Below are 27814 nucleotides of genomic sequence, written 5' to 3'. Positions count from 1 at the left end.
ACAATAATGTTTCAGCGAAATTATCAATGACACAACACTTAAGCGTCGCAAAACAACTCCAGAAATGATAAAATAAATGACGTCAGCTAAGAACACGAGAAAGATATGATAGTCTTGCGAAAATTAGAGAGTTTGCGAAATTAACATTTGTAAGGTTGCGAGAATGTCGCAAATCATATCCGAAAATGAAGGACAGATTAGCTGTCATCCACTATGTATTTCCTTATAAATAGTCATTCGAATTGTAAAGAAAAGAGAGATATCTTTTTGAGTAAAAAAAAAGTAAATAGGAAAGAGAAAGTTCAGAGCAGAGATCATTCTTGACTTCTTTATCTTTCTTGTAAGAACATTCAAAGTTTAATCAATAAAAATAATAACATAAACCTAAAAAATGAGCTGATCAACAATGAAATCATATGAGGGGTGTAGTGTATGATTTCCTGCAACTACATAATGGCGCTAGAAACAGGGAATTGAAGACCGAAAGTTGAAGATTGTTGATTGAGAATATTCAAATCAAGAAAGTGATTAAATAAATCAGTGAATCAGTTGGAAGAAAGATGAATAGAATTAATGGAAATGGCAAAAGATTGGAGTGTAATATGATAACAAAAAGCTTGATTAATGAATTCCATGAAAACATCAAAGGAAGAATACATAAACGAAATTTTGAAGGAAAGAAAGTTATGGCGGTAGAAAAAACATCACCCTTGAAAGATTGGGAAAAGCAAAAAATTACATTCATGGCGGAAGAAATACCAAAAAAAAATTTCAACCACACATCTCCGTTGGTCATTACAGTGCCTGTTACACGAAAAGAGAAGGAGACAACAATAAAATCCATAGGAGAATGGATGTTGAACAGAACTTTAATTGATGCAGGAAGTTTAGTTGATATAATATTTTATCACGCATTCTGGGGAATGGGATTTAAAGATGAAGAAATGTCTAGTTCAACATATTTTGTTCACGGCTTCGGAAAATCCACGACAAAACCTAAAGGAGAGATAGTGGTACGAATTCCACTTGGAGAAATCGAAACACATGTAACATTGTGCGTGGTGGATATGGAATCGCCATATAATATGTTATTAGGAAGATCATGGATACATGCGATAAAAGTTGTGGTATCAACGTTGCATCAATGTATTAAATTCCCCACTCCAAATGGAATAGGTGAAATCAGAGGAGATGTTGACAATGCGAAATTATGTCATCAAATTGAAGTAAAACATTATGAAGAACAAGCAAAAAAGAAACAATTTCGCAGAAAATTGGCAAAAGAAGCAAAGAAGGAAGAAGAATTTAGAGTATATATGATAAGGGCAAAAAAAGGCAAAGGAATACCCAGCGAAATTTCGGAAGAAGGGGAAAGACCCATAAAAGCAATAAAAGAACCAACACCGATGGGAGAACCTAAACCCAGTTACACTGCCGCAGAACCAACAAAAGAAGTAAATGTTGGGATTGTAGAGGAGCCTCTAATGTTGAGAATTGGAACCAAAATGGATATAGAAGAAGAAGAAAGAACTGTAAACTTGTTGCGAGAATATAAATATATTTTCGCAGGAAACATGGATGAGATACCAGGAATAGATCCATCAATTGCATGCCACAAATTGGAGATTAACAAAAATGTGAGACCATTTAAATAGAGAATAAGAAAAATTGCAACAACTTACCATTCCCAAATAGAAGAAGAATTACAGAAAATGCTTGAGGCAGGAATTATAAGAGAAGCTAAATACCCAGAATTGATAGCGAATATGGTAATTGTCCCAAAGAAAAACAAGGGAATCAGGATTTGCATAGATTTCACTGATTTAAACAAAGCATGCCCCAAAGATAGTTTTCCGTTGCCAGATATTCCTCAAATGGTGGAATCCGCAGCGGGAAATGATAGGGTATCATCTTTAGATGGGTACAAAGGGTATAATCAAATCCCTCTTGCTGAAGAAGATCAAGAACATACTGCTTTCTTTGCCCCTAGAGGTTTATATTGTTACACGAAAATGCCATTTGGTTTGCGAAACGCAGGAGCGACATATCAAAGAATGGTAGAGAAGGTGTTCGCAAAATGGATCATAAAACATTAGAAGTGTATGTGGATGACATGTTAGTAAAGAGTAAAGAAGCTAAAGAACATGTGCAAGATTTGAGGGAGATTTTTAAACAAATGCGGCAGTATAACATTAAATTGAATCCTGAGAAGTGTATTATTGGAGTTGCATCGGGAAAAAATTTAGGCTACATTGTATCAAAGGAAGGAATACAGGTTGATCCAGAAAAAGTGCAAGCAGTTCGTGACATGCCAACACCATCAACAATAAAAGATGTACAGAAATTGAATGGGCTTCTAGCTTCGCTGGGGAGATTCATTTCGCGATCATCAGACAAATGCAAATATTTTTTCGATATACTCAAGAAGGGTGCAAAATTTAAATGGAGTGATGAATGTGAAAAGGCTTTGCAAGGAATCAAAGAACATCTTATGAATACAACTATTTTACAAAAAGCAGAACAAGGAGAAGAATTATTAATTTACCCTGCGACAACGTCGCATGCATTAAGTGTTGTGTTATTGCGAGTAAACGCAGGAGTGGAGAAACCCATTTATTACATTAGCAAAACTTTTAATACCACTGAGAAGAATTACTCAAATATTGAAAAATTAATCTTAGCATTAGTTTATGCATCATTTAAGCTCCGCATATACTTTCAAACACACAAGATAAAGGTATTAACAAAAGTACCAATTGAATCAGTGATGAAGAATTCTAAAAGATCAGGAAGGGTGGAGAGATGGAATGCACAAGTAGGCCACTTTGATATTAAATATGAAATTTTGTCTTCACCAAAATCACAAGTTGTTGCGGATTTCTTGGCAGAATTTCCTTTAGAAGAAGATGAAGCAGTAGAAGAAATGATGGATGTGGAAGAAGAACATGGAGATCCAAAAGATTTATTAACAGAACCAAATAGATGAGAAATATTGGTAGATGGATCATCAAATGGAGTTGGAATTGTTTTAATTTCGCCAGAAGGAATAAAGATGGCTTTTTCATTCAGATTGGAATTTGCATCCACTAATAATGAAACAAAATATGAAGTTGTGATACATGCCTTAAAATTCGCAATAAAAATGAAACTAGAAAATGCCAGGATCACTAGTGATTCGCAACTAGTTATTCGCCAAATAAAAGGAGAGTATACTACAAATGAACCATCCTTGAAGAAATACAAGAAGCTGGTTGAAGAATTATCAGCGAAAATCCAAAAGATAAAATGGAGGCACATTTCAAGAAAGGATAATAGACTCGCAGACGCTTTTTCTTTTATCTCAAGCATGATGACAGATCCAACTGCGAGATGCATAAAAATAAAAACACTTCTGTCACCATCAATAAATAAAGAAGAGGAAGATGTAGATGTAATGATAATAGATAATGAAAAAGAAGAACAAATAAACAATGTCGCAGACTGGAGAATGGAACTTCATGCATATCTGGCGAAAGGAGAAACACCAAGAAATAGATTGGAAACACACAAGTTAAAAAGCCAAGCAACGAATTATGAATTAAGAGATGGGTTGCTATACCGAAAATCCTTTAGTGGACCATCACTCAGATGTTTGACACGATAGGAAGGAGAAAAGGTGCTGAAAATGTTACATAGTGGAGTTGCTGGCAATCATAGTGGAGGAAGATCTTTGGCACATAGAGCAAAAATGCAAGGTTATTATTGGCCACACATGCATGAAGATTCAAAACAAATATCAAGGCGTTGCGAAGATTGTTAGCGACATGGAAAGAAAATACATGCACCAGGAGCAGCACTGTCATCTTCAACCAGTGTGTGGACCTTTGGAAAATGGGGCTTAGACATTGTGGGGCTATTTTTACCAGGAACTGGACAAAGAAGATACTTAGTAGTCGCAACAGATTATTTCACAAAATGTACAGAAGTGAAGGCAGTACAACATATTCGCGACAAAGATATCTTTACATTCATATTCGAAAATACCATTTGCAGATTTAGAATTCCTGCACAGTTGGTATCTGATAATGGGAAACAATTTGAAGGACAGAATATAGAAATGTTACTTAATGCATTCAAGATAAAATGTGGAAAGTCCACTCCTTTGTATCCACAAGCTAATGGGCAAGTAGAAGCAACAAATAAAACAATTGCAGATATATTAAAGAAGAAATTGGAAGGACATCACAGATCATGGTGCGAACAAGTACATAATGCAGTATGGGCTTATAATACAACTAGAAGAGAAGCTACTGGAATGTCACCTTTTTGTTTAACATACGGAGTTGAAGCGGTGTTACCAACAGAAGTTGTTATTCCGACAACAAAAAGAGAAGCTTGGGAGAAAAATCTTAGTGCGGGCTTAATTCCAAACAAACTTGATGAATTAGAAGAAAGAAGAGAAAAAACTTTACAACATATGGAGAATTATCAGCGAAGATTAGCTCGAGAATATAATAAACGTGTCAAAGTACGTGAATTTCAACCAGGAGATTTAGTTCTGCGAGAAACACCAATATATTAGCGAGAAAATGGTGGAAAATTAGCGAAAAAATGGGATGGACCTTACATCATTAAGGAGATAGTTGGAACAGGAGCTTATAGATTAATGGATCCAGAAGGAAGAGATGTTGGTCATAGATTAGACATACCATGGAACAGGTTGTATTTAAAAAGATATTATCAGTAAGAATCTTTGAGAAGTTATGAATTCTGAAAGAATAATTGCAGAATTATTCATATCAAAATAAGATCATGATGTGCGAAATTGTCGCAGAGATAATCACAGAATAATGACATAAAAGAAAGGGGCGAACCTTTATGGCGTACACCCTAGTTCGCGAATACAATTTCGCAAGAGGCAAATGTAAGACCTAAAATACGTCATATTAGGGGGTACCTGTTGCATGGCTCAGGGAAAGGCCACACCGCCACCGGAACCTGAGTCATGGAGATTTGAGGTCAATAAAGCCAGGCACCTTGGATTCTCAGCTTAAGCATATGACTTAGGTTGGGGGACTAAGGTAATAAGGACTCTCCCAAGGAGTGAAGAATTTGATCAAGGCGCCGAGGTACACGGTTGAGTCAAGAGTGCCGGGGGCGTTTGAAGCGTTCTTGTCATTCTTGACAAGTCTTGGCTCATACTGCACTCGGCCTGAAGAAAACCCCACTTAGCGTGCAGTCTCGTAACCATAAGCTCTATAGGTAAAAGGGATAAGAGGCTGCGAAAACAACTGGTTGTTGTTAAGACTGGATGGGAGGAGCTAACCTTTTATGGTAGAAGTACGCCTCCTTGAAGGGGCAACCAGGGGGGAGATAAGGGCGGCACCCTCCATTAGGGAGCTGATAAGTGTCTTAAGACGCAAATGTCATGAGGCTTTTTATTCGCAAGGATATTAAGACTTGTCATATTTGTGCAACAATCCTGAAGAGGCAATAATACAAAAGAAAAAGATAAGACGAGATCAATGGGTTTTCGCATGAAAGTGCGAAGACGTCCTGCGATTTCGTCGCAAGACAACAATGTCATGGGGATTTATTTTCGCAAGAATATTTAGGCCTGTCATATTGTCGCAACATTCCTGAAGAGGCCATAATACAAAAGAAAAAGTTAAGGCAAGATCAATGGGTTTTTGCATGAAAGTGCAAAGACGTCCTGCGATTTTTCCGCAATGACAAAAGGTGGCATAATAAGACCTTTAATTAGGAAGGCAAAATAAGACCATATGATAAAACAAATTAATTATAAGCATTCGCAACAGATTATTTTTTTGCAAGAAAGATAATGAGAGGCAAGTATGGGAATCAATACACAAGAAGCATTATCTTTCTCGTCAACAAAATATTAAAAGAAAAGTTGATTCCAAAGTTGGTAGAAAAGTGTAATTCGCAAAAGTGATAGAAATAAGACAATTCAAGAAGATAAAACTAGATAAGAATCTCAAGCTTCAATATTAATGTCAGTAACAGGAGATGACAAAAATTCTTCGCCAATATTCTCGCAAGCTTCTCCTTCATTTCGGTTTTGATCTTCGCCATGACTAACATCTTGATTATCGCCAGCAATTACTTCTTCAGGAGAAATTTCTTTCTCATTCTGATTAACACCAACAGATACTTCTTTAGAAGGAATCTCTTCTTCATCTTCCAAGAAATTATCCTCTGCACCGCTTTCATAATCATAATCACTATCAGCAGGACGAGGAACTTCATCATCATCTACTTCTAAAGGATTAATTGATGTAGAAGGAAGAGAGTTGGACAATAAAATGTCATTTACGAGAACTTCAGCCCGTTGATGAACTTGGCGAAGAAGTGCTCTTTGATGATTCCTATCTTGAATATCCTTAAAATAAGCAAGATAATCAAGTCTTCTTTCTGCTCGGTCGCGAGAACCAGTAAGGGTAGAGACGAGCAATGCATTCTCTTTGCGAATTTTAGCATATTTAGCCTCCATATCAGAAATAGAATAATGAAGATTCTTCTCAGACTCTGCGAAAGATAGAATACAAAATTTTATTAAGATAAGGAATTCAGAGAGATATGACAAAAAAAAAGATAATTAAGGCAGTCAAACTATTATGACTACCTTCCTTTTTCGAAATAAGGTGTTGAATCAAGGATAGACAACTATTCTCCCAGTGGTCCATTGCGTCATCAAATTTATCTCCAACTAAACCTTTAAGTCGAGACTGAAGATTTTTCTCTTTAGAAATAAGGAAGGCATTCTTCTTCGCAAGGGAAGAATAAGATTCTTCTAATTTGGAATATTGTTCTTTAAGCTGGTTTGCCTTCACACTTAAAGCTATTCTACCTTGAATGAGTGTATCTCTTTCAGTGATAGATGATTCTGTTACTTCTTTAAGTTCATTTCTCAAAGAGCAAAGAGACTGCTCTTGGTCAGCACATACTTTTTGGAGAATACTAAGTTGTTGCGAAGATATCCATCTTGTTTAAATAAGTTCGTTTCTCTTAAGATAAGGTTTTATTCTCATCTGATAAAGGTTCCATCCCTAAATTAACTTTAGTTAAAGAATAGGAAAGACGAGATACTCCATTACTTAATAGATCTTGTCTTTGAACTAATTGGGTATTTTCATTGGTAAGATTATTTATCTGATCAAGAGAATATGAATAGAGGTTATCTAATTGGTTATATTGATCCATCAAGATTTCTTTATCAACACGGGCTTCTTCAACAGCTGATTCAAATTGATATCTCTCCATTATTCGTTTCTGATTTAATGCTTAACATGCGAAAGAGGGATTTAAAGGATTAAAGACATAGATAAGGAAATCATACCTCTTAACTCATCATTCTTCTTGCGAAGATTGTCGCGATCCAGCAAAACATTATGAAGTTTCTGATTTTCAAGACGAAGAGCATTACATTCTTTTTCTAAAGCTGTCTGCGAAGCAGCTCTGCCAGAACCCAAATGCTTACTCAGAATCTCGCAAACATTAGACTTGACGGGATCAGTATAAGACTTCTTGCCGTCATCCAGAATTTCAGATAAAACTTTGAAAGCAATATCTATTCCTTCCACGGTTTCTTTCGACAGAGGAAGAGACTTGGATAAAGAACTAGTAGAGACAGAAGGTTCAGAAACATTCTCAATGGGAAGAGAAGAGGTTTCAGTCGCAGAAGGATCCACAAGGGGAGTTTCAATCATAGAAAGGTCAATTGAAGAAATGAAATCAGATGCAACATTTTCGCGAGTTGGAGATAAAGGTTTATCTTGCGAAGAGGTCGCAGGAGATTTGGAAGAAATGAAATCAGAGGCAGCATTTTCGCGAATTGGAGATAAAAGTTTATCTTGCGAAGATGTCGCAGGAGATTTGGAAGAAATGAGTAGGTGGAAGGGAACAGAAGTTGGAACAGCTTTAAGGTGGCGAGATTTCTTGAGAGGTTTATTAAGATCTTTATCACCCTGCGATTATAATCCAGATAAGAAACAGAGGCAACAATATTGTTATTAGAAAAAGATAGTGTTTCTTACTACCTTCTCATTCGCAGACTTTCTTTTAAGTGCGACAACCTTATGATGTGATTTGGGAATGTTAGGGTCCTGAACTGTAAATCTAGTGTTGGAGCCGCTTTTGCTGAAATAACAAGAGTATGGGAATCGTATCAACAACATAAACAACATCAAATAAGGCAATAAACAAAATCAATTTCAGATATGTTAATTTCAGCAAAACTCATAAAGAAGAAAAAAGAAGACTAACCTTGATGAATCCATGAAAAATAATAGCAGGAAGATTGTCTCGAAGAAAATTATGAACTATGAAGATCTAGTATGAAGATGAAGAAGAACTTAAAAAGGTTGAAGAAGAAAGAAGAAAAGTTGCAATAAGGGAATTTACAGAAGAACGATGAAGTTGCAGAGAGAATAAAAGGAAAGGAGAAGAGAGTGAAAGGGAATATATATAGAGGGAATTTTTCCTCGAAAAAATAAACACGATTAATACGGGAAGATATAAGCGGTTAAAAAGTAACGGTTACAAAAGACGTGTCGAGAAATAAATGGAAGAAAGAATACGTGTGATAAATGCATAATATTAAAAGATAAATAGTTGCGGTATTTCTCACATCATTCTCTACTTCGCAGAAAAGATATGAGAAGAGGCAAGATGTAGGATCAGAATCTCGCAACAATAATGTTTCAGCGAAATTATCAATGACACAACACTTAAGCGTCGCAAAACAACTCCGGAAATGATAAAATAAATGACGTCAGCTAAGAACACGAGAAAGATATGATAGTCCTGTGAAAATTAGAGAGTTTGCGAAATTAACATTTGTAAGGTTGCGAGAATGTCGCAAATCATATCCGAAAATAAAGGACATATTAGCTGTCATCCACTACGTATTTCCTTATAAATAGTCATTCGAATTGTAAAGAAAAGAGAGAGATCTTTTTGAGTAAAAAACAAGTAAATAGGAGAGAGAAAGTTCAGAGCATAGATCATTCTTGACTTTTTTTATTTTTCTTGTAAGAACATTCAAAGTTTAATCAATAAAATTAAAAACATAAACCTAAAAAATGAGCTGATCAACAATGAAATCGTATGAGGAGTGTGGTGTAGGATTTCCTGCAACTACAAAGATGGAAAGAATAAGAGTTCCAGTTCCCAATCTAAAATGACAAAGTGAAACACAAATATATGCACCGGGGCTACCTGCATCACCTCATTTAAAATGAAAATAAAAATTAGCTAGCATGTGTCTCTCGGATACAGGTAGCGAACATTTTCCTCCACTAACAGCAATAACACAGTGTACACTACACATACATAAATTCAAAAGGCAACCATATTCAATTGTTTGTACAAGCTAGCTACACATAAGATAACACTTACTAAAATGGAAGCATCAGGTCCATAATTAATGAAAAACAAGTGCATTTAATTAGCATAGAACAATCCAAGATCAGGTCATACAAATCTTGTAACCAACCAATTTTAAAATGTGACATATACTATTGGGTTAGGGCTAAAGATGAGCGCTTTTGATTAGCATAATCAACACCTAAGTCATATCATTTTTAAGTAGAAATGATATCCCACCTTGTGTCAGTTCCAAATTGGTTGAATGGTCACAAATTATAATTAGCCAAATCTCAAACTACAACAGAATGCTCGAATAAATGAACATGAAATTCATACTAAGAAATGTCCTCTTCTTTCAGGAATTTCGACGAACAGTAGCTATGCAGTTTTCCCTGATTGGTTTGAGCTCCTCTCACAGCTTCTCCACCTGCAAATTCGAGTTTGGATACAAACCCAACAATTTTGGACATCTATAAACCATAACTATTCAACCCAATGAATCAACAACAACAACACCATTTTCTTGGCTAGTTTTAAGAGTCCCATGAATCTTCCATTCCTTCTCAACTTTGAAATCATCTCACTAAACGCTTGATAATACACATCTCACTAAACCCTTGGCCTTTAATACTGCATTGTAAAGGCAGTGATTTTTATTCAGAAACTGTAAGGAAAATCCAGCATAAAAAGCTTGATTGTTATTGTCCTTGCACATCATACATCATCAACGCCTAACTATATATATTTATTTTGAACGAACACGTAGAAAAAGAAGAAAAGAGTCTGTCATTGTTTACTTATAGGATCCTCCTCCATAATTGACAATACACATGCAAATTGTATACTTACCTAAATAGACCCGTGAACAACAATGAATTGAATGCAGAACAAACAAAAACTCAAAACACCATAACTGAATAGACAACGGTCTCCTCACATGTAGATATTCATGAATTCTAATAGTCGCCTTATTAGCCTCCTCCACATATTCTCTACCAAGAAAGAAAAAGAGAAGAACTTTCAATAAACCCACAACAGATAAACACCAAAACATTAGTTTCTCAAAGAATCAGTGTACCTATCGGGATGAGTATTCCAACAAAGTTCTGTTGAATCCACTACAGAGCATACCTAATACGTACCTGAATATGAGTACTCAATCAATAATACCAGAACAATTTAAGTCCAAAAATCAATCAATTACATGAGCAATCCCTTACCGTACCCCCAAATATTCAAATTCAGATAAATTTACATGACAAAAATAATATATTGCATTTTTTATGTCCAATAGAAGGCATACCTTTCGATAGCTTCATCAACGAAGCAATGAAAACCCTTCAGATTTTAAGACTTTGAATCCATAAAGACCCCTATCTTCATTCGGAGAAGTTATAGGTGAAAATAGAAAAGGAAACACCTTACTGCAAAAAAAACAAAAACGAGAGAAAATAAAGTGAAATTAAATCTGTGTACACATATATCTCACTATCAGACACGTGTATATAAAAAGATACGTGGAAAGCATGCAGGCCAAAACATCAAAACATGATGCGTCACGAAACACCAAATAAACCCCGAGGAGTTACTTTATCTCATCCCCAAAAGAGAAGCTAAGATCAACGGTGGAGAGAAAGTTAGCTGACACGGACTGACAGGGGCAGAAGACACTTGTCTGACACGAGCATACCCCTCAACTACTCTGAGCAGTGTACGTGTCGACCAACCTGTGGAACGAGCGAGGATGCTTCTGCGGGATCAAGGGGCAAACGCAGACCTCCGCGTGATGGACGCAAGGACACAAGAAGATAAGGTTCCAACGGTCTTCAGAGATGGGTCCCACGTTCTAACCTTATAAATACCCAATTTCCACCAAGAGGAAGGGGGATCGGAAAAATCAGGGAGAGAAGGAGAGAGAGAGAGAGAGAGATTGCAAGGGTAAGTTAATCACTTAGAAGAGAGAAACATGTAAACCCAAAAGTCATTCGACTATTCATGTAACCGTGAAGAACATAGTAAAACAACAAACCCCGTGGATGTAGGCCTTAGTGCTGAACCACGTAAACCTTGGTCTTATTTATATTTCAGCACTTTACATTTATTTAGCTCCATGGATGTTTACTTATATGTTTTGTTTTCCTTAATACTTATATCCCATGCGCAAACGCCTCGCATGGAGTTGTTAGATGAGGCCATGATAAACCCGAAGGTTTTGAGCCAATGAATCAACACCAGGATATCATCATCACAATCTCTTTAGATGATAATGATTGATTGTGAGCGTTCGGACCCCCTCGCAGGTTTGTGTGCTCACAATTTGGCGCTAGAAACAGGGACTTCGTCCCGGTAAAAGATTTATCTTGTCCTGTGATTTCATTTTAAATTGGCATATGATTGCTCTGATTTATCAGCTCGGACCGTATAGATCATTCGTTAACTGTATTATGTTCAAAAACCCACCTTTTATCTTCGATAAGAGTTATTGTTCTAATCCGTCGGATTTACAATTTTCGTAGTTTTTATACTAAGGATCTCCTTTAATAAAAATTTAACCCGTATATTATAACTTGCGTGTATTAATTCTCTCTTGGAAGATTGTATTTCTCCAACTAACCCGCTTCACGCGGATATTCCCGTTTTTGTTGTTTGAAATAACTTATGCAGAAAGAACGTATTGTGAGTAAAGAAGGCAAGTTTCGGCGAGATTTCATTATCAACAAAAGGCACGTGATGGAAACGACGCAGGAAGCAGGAAAATCCAAAGCTTTGTCAAAAGAAACACCCAGGACAACCCCGGTCATCACCCGAAGCAAGCAGAAAGGAGATAAAGCTAAAATGACCAATCGAAGGCAAGATACTGCGGAAATCACTTCACCTATGAACGCTAATTCAGTTGCAGCGGCGGCTCTCAGAGCAGCAACGACAAAGTACGGGGAGGCTGCGGTAGTCCCGAAGGCTGCGGAGGCTAGCAATACCTTCGCCATGAGTCAACTTAATCAACCAAGAGAAAGGGTGGATGAATCCAGAAAATTCCAACCCGCGCACCTTCTAACTTTTGGAATGCCACTAACAAATGATCAGAATCAAACCATACCGGCGGCTCTAGCACCGCAGAGGGGCGCTCACCCCAATTTGGAAATACCAGCAACCGAAGCTGAACCCCTGCCACCTTTAGTACAGACCATGGGGGAGGGAGGCACCATGGCTGTAGCAGCACGCGCTGGGACTCCCAATCAGGGGTCCAACCAATCACACCGACTAATGGCTGAGCTTGAGGAACTGAGGAAGAGCCAGCAGGTTTACGCAGAAGCTGTAGCTCTGTTTGCCAGAGAAAATCAAGATTTAAAGGAGCGGATTGCTCTAAGCACGAAGACCAGCCAACAACTTGATAAAGCAAGCTCCAAAGCACCAGAGCCAAACCGAGACTGTGAGTCGTCATAGCGGCTAATGAAGACGCGACAAGGAGACGTAGCGTATCCGACCCAGATTATGACGATGGAGAGTCAGACGGTAATGAGCCGAAGAATTTAGAGCACCAACGCGCAATGGAGGAACTACGAGATGAGATGATGGCCGAGATCAGGCAATTAAAAAATAAACAAGGCGGGGGAAGGTTAGAAGAGGTCATGAGAGAAGCTAACTCCACGCCCTTAACTCATCGCTTGGCCAACACCCCTATTCCACTGAAATTCCCTGTCCCAACGTTCGAATGCTATGATGGATCCAGCGACCCTGCTGCACATATTCGGTACTACAACCGTGTCTTAGCTAGATGGGGTCAGAACGACGCCGTACTCTGCAGATACTTCCCGTCAAGCCTGAAGGGATCGGCGTTATCATGGTTTGATAATCTGCCACCAAACTCCATCCACTCATATGATCAACTCGCAGAGAAATTCTTAAGAACATACACGTACAACAAGACTGTAAACACCGGGATGGATAAGCTCTTTTCACTAGAAATTGGCTACAAGGAAACCACGAGGGAGTACACTAACAGATGGCACAAGATCTTCCAAGCCATAGGGAGCGTGGACCCAGTGGTAAGCATCAACTTCTACAAATGGGGCTTAGACCGAATGAGTCCCCTATTTGTTGAAATTCATGGGAGCGTGCCCAAGACAGAGGGAGATCTTCGAATAATTATCGAAAAGCACGCTCGACTTGAAGAAATTCAACGGGAAAACCCGAGGGCATATCCGCAGAGGTCTCACCGCACCAATTCAGCGGAACAAACCAATGGGTCCAAAAGAAGTTGCTCAGGGGAGAGACCTCACGAAGATAGGAAGGAACGGAGGGATGAACGAAGAACAGGCGACCGAAAATTCGAAGATCAAGTTTACACGAAACTCAACGCTAGCTATGCTCGTATCCTACGAGAGATCAAAGGGAGGGAAAACTTAGAGTGGCCATGGTCTAAGGGAAAGCATCCCCCGAGATCCGAGAAGTCTAAAGATTACTGTGAATATCACTGTTTCAACGGACACCAGACCGAAAAGTGCAAGAACCTTAAAATAATGATCCAAAAATTAATTGATGCGGGAGAGCTCAAACATTACATACGAAAGGAAACGAACCAAACCAGTCCAACTTCCGGAAGGAAACCGAACAATCAACACCATCTCGTGTTCCGAAGCCACAGGACCCTCACTCACAGCGCAGATTGGAAAAAGGTTACGGAAGCAATTCGAAGACCGCTGCGAGTTATATAAGGTCGATGGGATAGCGGTTGACGAACACGAAGAATGGATGGAATCTCCTATCATCTTCGATGCCGAGGATATCGAAGAAGATATGGAAGACCATAACGATCCCTTGGTCCTAACATTACCAGTAGCTGGATGTAACCTCAAAAAGATCCTCATAGACGGGGGAAGCTCTGTAAACGTCCTATTCTATGATACATTCAAACGGATGAAGCTCCATGATGAACAGTTAATGACCTCTTATCACACCATCTACGGATTCAATGGAGCAGCCACGAAGCCCTTGGGAGACATCGTGTTACAGGTTAACGCAGGGCCCATGAAACTGGAAACCCGATTCAGTGTGGTGGACACCCCTTCCCCCTACAACGCTATTATTGGACGAAAATGGGTACATAAGCTCAAAGGAGTTGCGGCAACATACCACCAATATATCAGATTTCTAACACCTGAGGGAATAATGGAGATCAAGGGAGATCGGATCACTACGCGAGAGTGTCAGGTCACTCAGGATCATATCAACAATGAGCAAGAAGAGCAGCGAAAAATCCGAAGAGTAAAAAATCAAGAAACCGCGAAAGAGAAGGCTGTAGACCTGTTCCTTAAGGAAACTACAGGAAAGGGCTTGACGAAAGATGGTAATGTCCAAAGCACGGAAACAAGTACCTCAACAACCAGCGAAGAACAGAAACACGCTAAATAGCAATTAAAGAGCGTCCCAGTCCTCGGAAACCCGAAGCCTGTGTTCACACCAGTAGAACCCGTAAAGGAAATCAACATAGGAACGGAAGAAGACCCGAAGATGATAAAAATCGGGACCATCATGGACGAAGGAAGAGAACATTCCTTAACCAAATTACTTAAGGAATATGCGGATGTGTTCGCCTGGAAGTTAGGAGATATGCCAGGGATTTACCCAAAAGTAATCCAACATGAACTACGCATCAAACCGGGCACGCCCCCGTTCAGGCAGAAAATACGAAAAGTGGCTCCAGAGTATCATGAGGCAGTAGAAACAGAACTTCGGAAGCTACTAGACGCAGGATTTATCAAGGAAGTCAAGTACCCTACCTGGATCTCCAACATGGTCATTGTTCCTAAGAAAAATTGAGGGGTTAGAATATGCATCGACTTTACTAATCTCAACAAGGCATGTCCAAAGGACAGCTATCCCCTACCGAGCATAGACCAGCTGGTAGAAGCAGTAGAAGGATACGAAGAACTATCATTCATGGATGGACATTCTGGCTACAACCAAGTATCCCTGGCAGAAGAAGATCAGCCACACACAGCGTTCTATACCCCACATGGCCTTTATTGCTATACCAGAATGCCTTTCGGACTTCGAAACGCAGGGGCAACATACCAAAGGATGGTCGATGCTATCTTCAAGCCATGGATTGGAGGAACCCTAGAAGTCTACGTGGACGACATGCTCGTCAAAAGCAAGCTGCGTAAAAATCACCACCAGGACCTGAGGAATATCTTCGAAGCAATGAGACAGCATCACATGAAAGTGAATCCGGAGAAATGTACTTTCGGTGTCACCTCGTGGAAGTTCCTCGGGTATCTGGTAACAAAAAGGGGCATCGAGGTAGACCCAGCAAAGATTCAAGCCATAGTAGATATGTCGTCCCCAAAGAATCTAAAGGAAGTGCAGAAGCTCAATGGGTCTATAGCAGCGTTGGGCAGATTTATTGCACGGTCTTCGGACAAATGCAAACATTTCTTCAATATTCTCAAAAAAGGGAGCAGGTTCGAATGGACCGCTGAATGCGAGGAAGCATTCCAAAAAATCAAAGAACATCTAGCCTCAATCCCGATCCTGCAGAAGCCAGACCCTGATGAGGTTTTGGCACTGTACATAGCAACAACGGAGGACGCAGTCAGCGCGGTATTAGTCAAAAACAATACAAAGGTAGAACAGCCTATCTATTACGTCATCAAGACACTCAATTCTGCGGAAAGAAATTATACTAAGATTGAACAACTCATCCTCGCACTGGTATGGGCTACCCAAAAACTGAGAACCTACTTCCTAACTCACCTCGTCAGGGTACCATGCAAAGCACCATTGGAAGCAGTCCTCAAAAGCACGGGAAAAGTGGGCCGAATAGCCAAATGGAACACCCATCTGGACCAATTCAACATCATTCATGAAATTCAACATTCTCAGAAGTCCCAAGTTCTGGCAGATTTCTTAGCAGACCTCCCCCTTGACAACGACGAAGAGATTAAGGGAATACCAGAAGCCGAGGAAGAAATCAAGGATCCAATGGATATCCTCGAACCTGCGAGTCAAAGACAATGGGAAGTCTTTGTCGACGGATCTAAAAATAAGGAAGGAGCAGGAATAGGCATTGTCATTATCACCCCAACTGGAGAAAGGATTATACAGGCACTTAGATTGGAATTCAAAGAGCATACCAACAACATTGTTGAATACGAAGCTGTCGTACATGCCCTACGTATAATAATAGAGATGGGGGTAACCGATGTAAGGCTGACAAGTGATTCGCAGCTTGTCATATGGCAAATAGGGCTCGATTATAATGTGTACGATGACACCCTTTCAGCTTACATGGCCTTGGTCCAAACATTGGCATCACAAATCCCGAACATTAAGTTCCGGCACTTATGCATAAGGGACCTCAGGCACGCGGATGCCCTAGCATATATATCATCCATGCTGAGGGATAAAAATGCCGAAGCTATTAAAATAGCAAGGGTATACGAGCCTTCGATTGCATCTCAATTCTCCTTCGCTACCAATCAAGATACGGTGGAAGAAAATATCGAAGACCAGGTAGGAGAAGACATCCATAATGACTTTGACGAAGAGGATATCCTGTCAAGAGCAAATCAAGACGAAGACTTCAGCAACGAAGATGACTGGAGGGTGACAATACATGCCTTTCTCGAAAAAGGAAGCTTACCTGCGGATCAGAAACAAGCTAGGAAGATACTCTCCAAAGTGGGAAGATATGATCTTCGGGATGGGGTCCTGTATAGGAAATCCTTCCTTGGACCATTACTACGCTGCTTGTCCCGGAAAGAGGGGCATCAAATTCTAAATGATATCCATTATGGTGACGCGGGGAATCATAGCGGCATGAGATCACTAGCTGACAAAGCAAAAACGCAAGGATATTACTGGCCGACAATGATACAAGATGCCGCGAGGATGTCCCGACGATGTGAAGAATGTCAGCGCTTCGCAAAAAAGATCCACGCACCGGCAACAATGTTAAACTCCGTCGATAGCCCGTGGCCATTTGCAAAATGGGGCGTAGACATCGTCGGGCCTTTCATCGAAGGATCAGGGAAGAGACGATTTTTGATAGTAGCCACGGACTTCTTCAGTAAATGGGTGGAGGATAAGGCCTTGGACAGGATCAGAGACGCGGATGTGTTCACTTTCATATTCCAGAACATCATTTGCAGATTTGGTATACCTGCTGAAATTGTATCTGATAACGGCAAGCAATTACAGGGGAAAAATATAGACATGCTCTTCGATACTTTCAAAATAAGAAAGAAAAAGTCCACCCCCATATACCCTCAAAACAACGGACAAGCGGAAGCTACCAACAAGACCCTCGCCCTTATACTCAAAAAACAATTAGACGAGCATAAGGGAAGATGGTGCGAACAACTGCACAATGTGTTATGGGCATACAGGACAACACGAAGATCCGCCACCGGGGAATCCCCGTTTCTTCTAACTTATGGAGCTGAAGCAGTCATACCTACGGAAATCCTCATGCCAACCACGAAGACCGAATCTTGGGAGAAAAACCTCACAACAGATATGATGTTAGAAAGGTTGGACGACTTGGAAGGAAGAAGGGAAGTAGCATTGCAAAAGATGGAAAATTATCAACGAAGACTAGCAAGGGAGTACAACAAAAAGGTAAAGATACGGAATTTTGTAGAGGGACAGTATGTGTTGAGAACAATCCCACGGTATCAGCAAGAAAAGAAATGGGGAAAGTTAGCACCTACATGGGGAGGACCTTTTATAATACACGACGTTGCGGGTAATGGTTCCTACTACCTTCGTAATCTAAAAGGCGAGGTCCTCCGGCATCCTTGGAATGCTAAGTGGCTCAAACCATACTTCCCATAGGAGCAACGCAGATTTGAATCTGCTTGGAGTGTACCAGAAGAAGAAGGGAGCCTGACCGCTCCACATGTTTCTATCTCTGGAAGAGGAATTGCAGGCCTCAACTTATCAATCAAACAATCTTTCAAATTATCAAGTCAGTGGAATCTACCGACAATATTGGGGAAAGTAGTTAATCTACAATCTCTCAGGGCTCCCCCATCAGTGTCCATAAGTGTAGGACCAGGGGGAAGGCACCCAGCAGAAAGAGATACCCAACCAATCTTAAGGCAACAGGTCGACGGAATGGGTGTGTAAATATTTTAATCCCATATCCTAGAACGTTGCCCCGGCCCCCACCGTCTGGGAATCCTCTGGCCCAGGATTCGCCAGCGGGGTGACAGGTCTCAAGACGATCACGAAGGTACCGTCCTTCAGTATCGCACCCAAACACTTAAAAACTTTTGTTTTGTTTTTTCACAAATGCTTAAAATAAAAACAAACCAACATTGCAGGTATATCAAGAAGAGGATTCATTTCATAAAGGATGATTACAAGAAGTGAAAGGCCAAATTCAAGGATACACAATCAAAAAATATTCCTTTTACAGGATTATCAGCAAAAAAATATCCTTGTTACATGATTACAAAAAGTGAAAGGATAATGATGTCGCGGACCATACAGAATGCTGCGGTCTCTACCTAGATGGCGGCCCCATCGGAAGGATTATTCCGAAGACTTGATGGGACGCTCCCACCAGAAGAGGGGCCCGAGGAGCTGGGCAAGGCAGAAGGAACGGGACGACGAGGATAGTTCTTCATGAGACCATGTTCGTTCCTTAGGCCAAGTTCTATCCTCTCCAGCATCTTGTTCGTCTCCTCAGCCAATTGACAACGAGCCTTGTGCTTAATAACTGTTGTCCGCTGTTGGGCTTGGGATAATAACGAAGATAGATGATTCACTTCTCTAGAAGCAGCACCAACGGCCTCCTCGCGGGTTGCTGCTAAATTCTTGAAGTGATTGGTCTGTTCTTCCTGCTGCGCTAAGGAAGATTGAGCCTTTTCAAGTTTTTCATTTGTGACGCGAAGGCGTCCCTCGAGCTCTGAAAAAGACAACACCACGGAGTTAGCGTAGAAAAAAAACATGGTCACACTCGATGAAATGGGATTATACCTTCGACACAAGCCGAAGCCTCTTCATACTCATTAACAACCGCATCTCGCGCTTCATCAAGATGGTCATATTCCGCGGATAATTTCTTATAGTCTAGTTGAAGGTTGGTGAGATTAAATTGACAGGCATCTAATTCTACCTGCTTCATCGAGTCCATATGACGAAGGTGGTCGACCTCTTTATTTATCTCTGAGACCCCTTTGCTGAGTCTGTACATGCACACTTCAAGATTCCTCTCAGACTCAGCATGACGAGCTACGTCGGCACGGGACGCGGAAAGAGCATTGCTGAGAGCGTAGACTTCAGCACGAGCATCATCTCTTTCTCTGGAAAGACAGAGCATATTATCCTGGACCCCTGAAAGAGGAATGGATCGAGCCGTCTGTAATTCTTCTTCCAGCAGCTGAATCCTAGATTCCAATAAGGAAGTACGCTCACGGGCTTCCCGCAGATTATCACGGGTCTACAGCAGTGTGCCATTAAATAAAGCACGATCATGGTTGTACAGATTTTGCATGTCGACCATCTGAACATACCGCGCGCGCCATACCTCAGCCCGAGCATCCCATTTCTTAGCTTCACTCTTAATTTTCTCAACCAAATCTCTAATACGAGATTTTTGCCGAGCTCTTTCGTTTCGAAGCCATATCAGCTCGGGGACGCCACCCACTGGAGATAGGGTGGGGAGACTCAGACAGAACAACTAAGAAATAGAAGAATGACGACATACGGCGAGGGAAAAGAACCAAACCTGTGAAAGTGGAAACTTGGCTACGAGTTTGCTCTAACTCAGCGCGCACATCAACAAGTTCTGAACGAAGACCGGCCTCTGCTTCACCCAGCTTTTCTTTCTCCTTAAGGCTTTTCTTCAGTTCTTCTATTTCCACCTCAGCCGCAGATAATTCCTTTTCTCGGTGACGAAGCTTAGCCTCGAGCTTCAGAGATTTCGCTTTGAAGAACTGATACAGCACGTGGTTACAATGCTCACTCCTCATCATCTACACATCAAGATGACAAAACATTATTTCACTGAAGCATTTGATCGTCACGTAGAAGTATGTACGAAAATTTACCTCCAGCACACGCTGCTGCGGAAAGCCATATTGATACCCGTCGGCGATGGCCATCATATCGGCAACGGAAGTAGGAGGATCCGGCACAAGGGTAGCTTCGGGAACAGTCATCCTTTTTCCCCAGGCTTCAGACACCCGCGCCTTAGAAGACATCTCCATCATGCGACAGGTATACGCGGTTGATTCCTTTTCCCCAGCAACAACAGGGGCGGGATGAGAGACAAATAGAAGATTCTTTTCCTTGAACCAATCCATGATGGCGTCCTCACCCTCAGACGTCGGCGACTGGGGAAGATTATCAGCAGGCGCATCAATGACAGATTTTCCCTTCTCTGACACGACCCCCTCAGCACAAATGTTGTCATGCTCCTCCGCGCCTACATGCACAGCAGGCTCAGTCATCGACGTTTCCCCCTTACTCCGCAGATAGCATTCCTTCAGGGCGCGGAGATAATTCCCCGATAGTTGGGATACGGAACGGCTGTGAGTATTGATGGAAGAGCCTTCACGACTAGCGAGCACGTCATAGTAGAAGGAATCACCTAATTTGTACAACGGCAGCATAAGACCAGCTTCGAATGCTCCAACCGTCGTTAACAAATGAAATTCATCGAACTCATACTTGGAGATAAGCTCATACGTAATATCATCCTCAGGGGCATAGAAACGAACCCCGAAGGCTTGAAGCTCATGCTTTTCCTTGAATATTTCGAGATCGATATGCTTGAAGGTTACTTTTTTCCTACTAACAGAGACACTGCGTATCAAGGGAGCAGCCTCATCCTCCTCGGCGGGGCCGGATGAACTAACGAACGCTTCCGAAGCTTTTCTCTTCACGGGGGGATTCTTTGAAGATTCAGACCTAGGATCTACACCCTTCGTATTCTTCCCTTTAAAAGTTGGAGAAGACCGCAGATGATGCTCGGGCACTAACGAACGTAGAGGAGGAATGTCAAAAGCAACAACGCGGGGCGGAGCCTGCGTACTCCTAGTATCATCACGAGGATGAGCCGCTGAGCGATCGAAGACTCTTCGGGAACCAGACGAAATTGTCGGAGGAATCTCTTCCCTAGAGGACGAGGCTTTCGCTCCAGAAGAAACTCGACTCTGAAGAACATCATCTTGAGACTCTCGACGCGGAGGAGATCTCGATAGCCCAGAATCAGGAGTCTGATAAGTAAGCCGCGGACGGTCAGACATGGCTGCGAAAAGAATAAAATCAAGAACAAGTTACACACAATCAAAAAACATTACCAAAGATCAAAAAACCACATCCATAGAAATACACACACGATAACGCAGAAACCCTAAAATTAGTATACATGCTCAAAATTTCATAAAATTCACACCCTCGAAGTAGTGGCTTCCTTAATTTAAGATGAAGAACAGGGGCAAACTCGTATGCAAGCATCAGAAGAAGTTCTTCATCACAAACAAGGAACAACAGTAGCAGAGAATTCACAAATCAACACAGCGTGAAACAGTGGAAATAAAGAAAAGAAAAACTTACCGGCAAAAACAACAGTAGAAGAAACAAACAGGGGAAGCGGGCGTGATTAATGCTAAGGTGGAGAGAATTTAAGATCACAGGTCCAGTGAAGACTGGCAGAGAATTTAAGATCACAGGTGCAATGAAGACTGACAGAGAATTTAAGGTCACAGGTTCAATGAAGACAGACAGAAAATTTAAGGGCTGAAAAAAGAATGAAAACTGAGAGAGCGTTTAGCAAGAATGAAATTAAATTTTCTTTCTATCCTTAAAATACCCGAAAGAAAGAGAAGGAAATTAAGGGAGGAATGGGAAACGTTCCCGTTACATAAGCAGTTAATGCACGAATAAAAGACGTGCCCAAGTATCTAGGAGAAGTTATTAGGAGTGAGAAGAATATGCGACGATAGTTTTTCTTCAAGGCACCCATTAGTCATTCAAGCCCGAAGAAAAGGGGCAAATTGTGTACACATATATCTCACTATCAGACACGTGTATATAAAAAGATACGTGGAAAGCATGCAGGCCAAAACATCAAAACATGATGCGTCACGAAACACCAAATAAACCCCGAGGAGTTACTTTATCTCATCCCCAAAAGAGAAGCTAAGATCAACGGTGGAGAGAAAGTTAGCTGACACGGACTGACAGGGGCAGAAGACACTTGTCTGACACGAGCAGACCCCTCAACTACTCTGAGCAGTGTACGTGTCGACCAACCTGTGGAACGAGCGAGGATGCTTCTGCGGGATCAAGGGGCAAACGCAGACCTCCGCGTGATGGACGCAAGGACACAAGAAGATAAGGTTCCAACGGTCTTCAGAGATGGGTCCCACGTTCTAACCTTATAAATACCCAATCTCCACCAAGAGGAAGGGGGATCGGAAAAATCAGGGAGAGAAGGAGAGAGAGAGAGAGAGAGAGAGAGAGAGAGAGATTGCAAGGGTAAGTTAATCACTTAGAAGAGAGAAACATGTAAACCCAAAAGTCATTCGACTATTCATGTAACCGTGAAGAACATAGTAAAACAACAAACCCCGTGGATGTAGGCCTTAGTGCTGAACCATGTAAACCTTGGTCTTATTTATATTTCAGCACTTTACATTTATTTAGCTCCATGGATGTTTACTTATATGTTTTGTTTTCCTTAATACTTATATCCCATGCGCAAACGCCTCGCATGGAGTTGTTAGATGAGGTCATGATAAACCCGAAGGTTTTGAGCCAATGAATCAACACCAGGATATCATCATCACAATCTCTTTAGATGATAATGATTGATGGTGAGCGTTCGGACCCCCTCGCAGGTTTGTGTGCTCACAAAATCGTTAATAATACAAAAAGTATATCAAATTTACCAAACAAGAACAAGATTCGTATTACTCTGATGATTTCAGGAGCGAAAAGACTAGATCCAGGGTTACAATGTTTGATTTTTGTTAATACATGCGTCCTGATTTGAGATAGGGGTTTTAATGAAGTTATGATTTGTGACAGTGAACTTCTGGAATAGATTTAATGAAGGTTTGTCTTCAATTTCTGACTTAGATTTTGAACTTAATTATTGAGAAAAACTGGATTTCTATTCTAGGGTTCTTCGAGGCTTTGTTGAATTTGAGGAGAAAAAAATAATAATAGACTTTGTCAATATTGAACTGTTGATAAAACAAAAGGCTTTATGATTTAGGGATTGTGATGATGAAAAACGACGAAAGAGATATTATCTGTGGAAGAAGAAGGGGATCTTGGTCTGTGAACAAGATAAGAACTGAAGAGAGAATGGTAGATTATAGCCTGAAACCGGGTCTAAAGAAACTAGTTGCTCCAACAGTAGTTCTTATACTCCATTAGGGAGTACTAGTTATTTACAAAAATACCCCTAATATAACGACTGTGGCTGAAACAAGTTTAATTTTTATTAAAGTTATCACTGTGTTTGACAGCACGTATAATTACCACAAGTCCAAGGAAGTTGTTTTTTTAAAACCCTGAAAGTGGTTAAAAATCCATTTTCCACTAATGGTATATGAGACATCATGGGGATCATCCCTGTAAAATTTCATAATTTTTTGAGTCCGAAAAGTATTTTTAGAGTATTTTACGAAGCTGAATAATGTTGTTAAAAATTTCTAACGATTAGAAATTTAGTATTAATTAATTTAGTTTTTCTGATCTCTGTGCTGATATTTTGGGTTTATGTAAAACATGAAACTTTTAAATCATGAACTTATCTTGGAAACCCATATTGAATCCTGTTTGGATTTTTAGATTGAGAGATGTGGTGATTTCAAAATCGTTGTGTACGTTTGTCCAAAATAGGAGATGATACTTGACATTCGAGATTAAACATTGAGATGTAATAAATTATATTAAAATTCATGTTTTGATTTTGATTTTGATTACTTCATACTCTTGTTTTGGAAATGAAAAAGAAGATCATTGTTAGAGATCAAGCTAATGCACCACATGTGTTTGATAATATGCTTAGTAAAAAGTTATAACTATATGTTATAACTATATAACTTTGAATCTTTGTTTGAAACTTAAGAGAAACATGGAGTGCTATGTTTTGTTTGATTTTCAAGTAATTATGTAAGTGCATACCTTACATATTTTTATTTTTTTTTGGTTTCAAATGCTCACATGTACATGATTGTGACAGGTGAAAATTTACTTACTTGAGGAAATTTTATTTTCTAATGAAATAAAAAATTACGGGAGATTAATCGATGTGTGGAGCAATGGGGTTGCTGATTTCTTTGTTGGTGCGCAAAGAATGGACAATGGTTTACAACCAATTGAGCTTTAAAAGCAATTGAGGTATGTTTGATGAACTATTTGTAGTTATTGTAGTGATCAAATAATGACATTCTAAATTGAATAAATTGATTGTTCAATCTTAGAATAAATCTTAGGGAAACAAGATATTGATAATTATTGTGTATGACAATAAACATGTGACTCATATAAGTTTGGAACTTATGAGATGGAATTTTATACGAACCCAAAACCGAAATAATTGGAAACCTAGTCAAAACTAATGTGAATATCAACTCTCACCAATAAATGAACATAATATTGATTATGAATTTATTTGTTATTCTTGCACGACATTGTAAGGATATCAAATGTTATTAACAATGCTTTTCAAGCTAAGTTAATGTAAATTGTGGATACGGTGAGAGGTTGGTATATATTGGTGCTTTACACCATGTTTGTTTTGATAGGTTATGGTTTCAAAAGTTGAACCAAATCGTTTGAAAGAAAGTGGTGTTGAGATATACTCACATCACTAGGATTTTCGGTATTGCTACGATCTCAAAGTTTACTTTGGGTAGAACAATCTTGTTAAAGATGTTCATACTTCCGAAATGAGAAAGAATTATAGTTTCCGCCTATCTTGTTATTTACAAGATTGAGATTAGAAATTTGTTGAGTTTGATCAATGCAATACTACAAATGATATATTATGGATAAAATGTTTGAGCATAATATTGCAATTTTATCATAACATAAATTGAATTTTGAATATTTGAAATATGAGATTTTGTCATGCTTTTTAAGAAATAAGTGAGTTAGTGATGAATATGAACATGTTATATTTTCTTATAAACTTGGTGAATTTTTGAATAAAATGTATGTAATCTTACCTAACTCACAAAAGCATGTACCCTTTCAAATCTAACGCGAGTTGCATAAGGTTGAAATAAAATAAAATGTTGGAGAATTTTATAAAAACATGTGTAATGCTTTGAGTGGATTGTATTGATATCAAATATGATACTTTGATTAGTTAACTAGGTGATGTTGTCTTCACGAAAATTGTTTGAATTTTTATCAGCTATCTTGTGTAAAACGCTTTGGATTTAAATCATTGGTTCATTAGTTTTTCACAATTTTTGGAGTCTTTGATATTGTTTTGAAATTCTTGTTTGAGTCAGAAAAATAGTGGGGGTTCCATAACCTATGTTTTACAAACTTTGACTTGAATTAGAGGAACTGAAAAAATGAAGGTGACAAGTAATTCACTAAGAATGAACCTAGAAAAGCATATTTATAGTGAGACTAAAATGTAGTCAAGGATATTTTGTTGCTTATAATTTGGAAGATAACTTATCATAAAAGGTAACTTTGTTCATTCATTTTAATCTTTTGAAAAATAAATTCGTGAACTTATTATCTTTAGACAAGCAAACAGAAAATTGTTGACACTTGCATTCATGTCGCTAAATTAACTTACATGCTTGTTTTATTGATGATGCTTCTACGATGTATGATTTGTTACAGTCATAGTAGAAATATGTAAGTAAAAGATGAGAATCTATGTAAACCAAGAATAGAAAACTGTGTAGTTTCTACAATAAAAGAAAGCATATAAGTTAAATATAAGTTATCATTTATATTCTGAAAACAACTTTAAAACAATTAAAAAAAAAGGACGAATGGTTTCAGAATTGATTAAAGTGAAATGCACAATACTCTTTTTCTTGTATGCATAAGTGATTTTTTGATTTTTATTCTAACTTATAGGATGAAAATGAAATTGAGAACATGCTTAGTTTACTATTTGACATGAAAGACTTGAGTGAAGATGGTGTATGTTTTTCGAAATGAATTTTTTATTTCTTTGGATCTATTTCATTTCAATAAAAATAGAATTTTAAAAGAGATAGAAATATATATAGTCTGACTGTAAATTAGTTTTCACTCATTTGGTTAAGTGCTAATGCTTTTGAGATTGTGTGTGATTGCACTAGACATGAGTATGGTAGCTTAGTATGCTTCTTTGCTACGTGATTGACTATATATATATAAGTATTTTTTGTAGTGGAGGTCTAATATATTGCTTCCATAGTGGGGGTTTTATATTCAGATTTACCAATACTAGTATGGAAAATTGGTAAAATATTGAGAAGGTTATGAGGTGTTTCAAACACATCTTACGCCTAGAAATACACTATCTAAATGGTTACCGCAATTCTTTAAAGATATTGCGAAGCTGATTGGACATCCTTTCAGTTGAATCCTTTAAGGGATGAAGAGATTCGATCATCTAAAAGATAGAGGAACAAACATATTAATCCAATGTGATAGTACCGCGGCTATTACATGAATTGAGAACGTAACGAAAACTATAAGAGTTGATTTTATGAGAATATGGATTATATAGTGTCTGAAAAGAGTATTCGTTAATCCTTTGACGAAAGGATTAATAATAAGGTGTGAATACATCTTAGGGATGAGGTTGAGGCCCATTGAGATTGAGTCATCTGTGATGGATACCCAACCTAGAAATAGGTTCAAAGGGACTAGACGAAGTCATAGGTGATATGGAGATACAAGAATCATTCTTTTGAAGAATTCATCCCACGACATGATATCCTGAAGCGAGTAAGGTTGAGTTTACTTTTAATTTTTAACTTTTAAACTCTTAATGATGTTTATATCTCTATTTAGTGTGGGGTACATTCAGGAGTACTCTTGATAGACTCACCTATATGAATGTAAAAATGTGGCCGCTTTCTATGAGAATATGAGCAGTTCTCTAGATCATTCATTAAACTGGGATACAAGCGCAGGGTCGTAATGTGCTGGATTTAGACTTTACACTAGTATAGTCGTGTGTGTTGAGTAATCTTTTTATCTCATAGAGTTCAAGACTTATCTTCACTCTATAGTCATATTTTAAGAGAGCCTATTAACACTACGTAAAGGTTCAAGTCGCGAGACACATTTGCTTATGCACAACTCTGTACGTTCTTGCTCAATGTTTTAAAAATGTAAGTGGGGGATTGTTGGGAATATATTTTCAAAACAGAAATTTATTCCCAATCAATATGTTTTTATAGCCTTTATTGAAAGAAATTAATTTTTGTTATAATTAATTTGACCGTTTCAT

General features: G+C 39.0%; 1 long non-coding RNA gene across 1 annotated transcript; it reads right to left on the bottom strand.

Annotated features, from left to right (window-relative positions):
- Window positions 1–9401: 9401 nt before the first annotated feature.
- On the bottom strand, window positions 9402–23708 carry LOC113305215. Its single transcript, XR_003338490.1, has 4 exons — window positions 23299–23708; window positions 10673–10793; window positions 10448–10511; window positions 9402–10361 (listed from the first exon to the last, which is right to left on the bottom strand). It is a non-coding gene; the product is annotated as an uncharacterized LOC113305215 (long non-coding RNA).
- Between the last annotated feature and the right edge of the window lie 4106 nt (window positions 23709–27814).

This window comes from Papaver somniferum, chromosome 1, assembly GCF_003573695.1.
Source record: "Papaver somniferum cultivar HN1 chromosome 1, ASM357369v1, whole genome shotgun sequence".
NCBI lineage: Eukaryota > Viridiplantae > Streptophyta > Magnoliopsida > Ranunculales > Papaveraceae > Papaver > Papaver somniferum.
Note: the sequence above shows the minus strand (reverse complement) of the source record. Positions and strands in the feature narration are given on the sequence as shown.